Source organism: Cryptotermes secundus, unplaced genomic scaffold (genome assembly GCF_002891405.2).
Source record: "Cryptotermes secundus unplaced genomic scaffold, Csec_1.0 scaffold1430, whole genome shotgun sequence".
Classification (NCBI taxonomy): domain Eukaryota; kingdom Metazoa; phylum Arthropoda; class Insecta; order Blattodea; family Kalotermitidae; genus Cryptotermes; species Cryptotermes secundus.
The window spans coordinates 36,241-39,121 of NW_019736419.1; the positions used below are offsets into that span (position 1 = coordinate 36,241).

At 44.6% G+C, this 2,881-nt stretch overlaps 1 protein-coding gene and 1 long non-coding RNA gene across 6 annotated transcripts in view; one reads left to right on the forward strand and one right to left on the reverse strand.

Moving 5' to 3' along the window:
* Positions 1-2,733, reverse strand: part of LOC111869960 — a 5,191-nt gene extending 2,458 nt beyond the window's left edge. The window contains exon 1 of the long non-coding RNA XR_002843774.2: positions 2,203-2,733. This is a non-coding gene — a long non-coding RNA (uncharacterized LOC111869960). The remainder of the gene's footprint in view (positions 1-2,202) is intronic.
* The window catches only part of LOC117282748 (trafficking protein particle complex subunit 2-like protein), a 12,471-nt gene that overhangs the window by 5,478 nt on the left and 4,112 nt on the right, over positions 1-2,881 (forward strand). The gene's annotated exons all lie outside the window — the stretch shown is intronic.

Consider the following 2,881-nt stretch of genomic DNA (forward strand, 5'->3'; position numbering starts at 1 on the left):
ATGAAAGAATTCTAGGTTGGACATCGGAGGTTCTAGGTATTTAGCTTTCACAGCGTACTTCATAAGATGGTCACAGTAGTTCGCTGCGCCTCGCAGGTCGTATCTATCCTGATAGATCCGGAGTCGAACCCTTACCTGACCTGAGAGGCTCCAGAATTTGTCCAGGAAAGCTCTGCGGAATCCCTCAAACGTTTTAATTTGATCCCAATTAGCGTCAGCCCACGTCATGACTGAAATGCCTTTTAAAGATTGCCGCGCTACAGCTAACTGAAGCGGTGGAGGAATATTCTTAATTTGTATGTATTCGCCTAAGGAATTCAAATGCGCCTGGGCGTTTTGGTCCGGTTTGTTTTCGAATATTGGTAATGTGAGATCTACGGGGTGACTGAGGATCCCTCTGACAAATTCTGCAGGGTTGCCACTCCACACTTTCTCCTGACTATTGACGTCATTGTGAGGATTAGAACCATTACATGAAACTTCACTACTTATTGGTTCATTAACATGAGTAATCATGATGTCTGAGCTTGAGAGGGTCTTTTCAATCCTAGAATCCGATTGACGGTTAGTAATCCCCATACATTGAACTCCTTCACTTACTTTCTACTCGATTCTGATTTTTCATTAGATCAACTTGGGTCCTCAATTCATCATATTGCTTACTGACAACATCATACTGCTTGCTAATCTGTCCGCTAGCCTGTTCAATTTCCGCCACTCGTTTCTCACATTGGTTTACCCTTTCACACCTATTCTCAGACTGCTTAGCCTGCTGAGCGTGAGATGCTGTCACTTCCTGTCTCAAGATTTCAAAATTGTTAGTAGTTTCAATTTTATTATTCTGCACTTTCTCGGTCAGTGCTCGAAACTGTCCGTTGGTACTCTCTGTTATTTGGCTAATTTCCCTATTCATTGCTTCCATCTTCCGATCTGTCCTCAGTTCTGCGTCACTCGCGATCTGATTCATGGATGACAGCATCTCGCGCTTGTGTACCACAAATATATTCTCCAAACTTTCATTAAATTCTTTTGCTCTCCTTTCACCCTCCTTCCTAAATTCCTCTCTAATCTCCCGGAACATCTCCTTCATACATGACATTATCGCTTGCATATCTATTCGGTCGTCTTTCCCCTTTTTGTCAGCACTCGTCAGTTGTTCTCCTCTACTCTCACTGATTCCACCTGTCCCCCCTTCTGTCGGTTGACCACACTGCATGTCCATTTCTCCTGAATCTCCCCCACTCTCACCTATAATTACGCCTTCTAACTGCGTCGTCTCCTCATCCATCATTTCACCTTCTTCACTATTGTCTCCGATTACCCTTTTGTTTCTCAAATATCTGCGAGTAATCATACCTTCCCTGATTATTAACAATCCTAGTCTGTCTCTGTCACTTTCACTTTCCACGAACCTGACCTTAAGATCGCCGGGGTTGATTCTCCTCTAGATGAATCGGGTTGCCCTCACGATGCAAGTCTTCCGATCTGTTACCTGGTTCGTCCTTTTCACCGCAGAGTTGCTCGATGTCACTTTTCTTGTCCAGATGCCGCTATCTTGAACTCCTGGGTTCGAAGCACCGATCCTTATCGAGCTGCACGTGGTTAAGAGTCCTTTGTTTATATGCGGCCGCTACTATTCGGGCCCCAAACGCTGGTCGCCATCACTACACCCGTCCCCACACGCTTTACTTCCACGCGGTGTATGCCTTGACTAAATTCAGCGGAATGAGTCTTATATCCCAGGGGTGCACGGGTGTTGGCTCGGTTACGTCATTTTTTGGATGCGGGCTCGATCGGTTAACCCCCTAGCACAGGTTCCACAGGAACACCCTCACTACCTGGCTTCTACTCACTGACTCCTCGGCTTCCACTCACTGACTAACCCTTACCCCCGCTGCTGCTTCCAGAAACCACGTTCTACGCCATCTCGAACTTTCCACTGGGAGGGCTTCATGACCAAATGCATGGACCCCTTCCGGTCTGCACACCTTCTCGAACGTTCTTGAAGCTTCGATCCACAGGTCCTCCACCCCCACAGGCACGGAAGAAAGGAGGTATACCTACACCCCCCCGAATGCAATGGACTCACCAACCTCCCTTCTGTCCCTCGTAACAAAAGGCCAGTTCAGAGGACCATGAACCCTCTGGGGCATCTCACTTCCACAGCCAAACCCAATCGCTAAGCATAAACAGATAAGATACCTCCGTGAAGGGTGCGTACGGTTACACCTTTTTGCACTTTAAGCACAGCAGACACCAGCTTTCACTGGATGGAGCAGGGCTTCATAGTATAGATGTGGATTCTGTGAAATCCAGTAGCCTTTAATTTGCATATTTATGTGTTGCCATTCTTGCGCTAGGCTTTGACACTCCAGTCTCTCGAGCTAGATGTTTCAGTGATTTTCTAGGTGTATGTTCAAGTCTAACTTCTCCTCAGTAAGGATTTGACGCACATGTTTTCTTGCCTGTTAGGAGTCCCTTTGTTCTAAGTTGATTCACCAAATTATGAATTGTTTGTCTGCTGGGAACTCTTTCATCACAAAATTTAAGTTTAAATTTTCATCGATACTTTCCAGCAGATCTGTAATTAATGCAGGTGTCATACAGAAATACATGTTCCTCTAAAGCAGGCATGCCAATCTCAACATGTACAGAGGTCCACCTCAGTCCTATAAATAATAGTCCAGGGCCGCACTTCAAAATAGAAATATACATTAGATTTTGATACAAGGAAATTTAATTCTATGTATTATTTAGGAATAATTTTAATATAATTACCTAAAGTGGAACACTTATATTTTGCCCACAAATCAAACATGTAATTTTACCTTCTGTTTCACAACAGAAATAAGCGATTTCCCATTTTCCTTGAAAAACACGG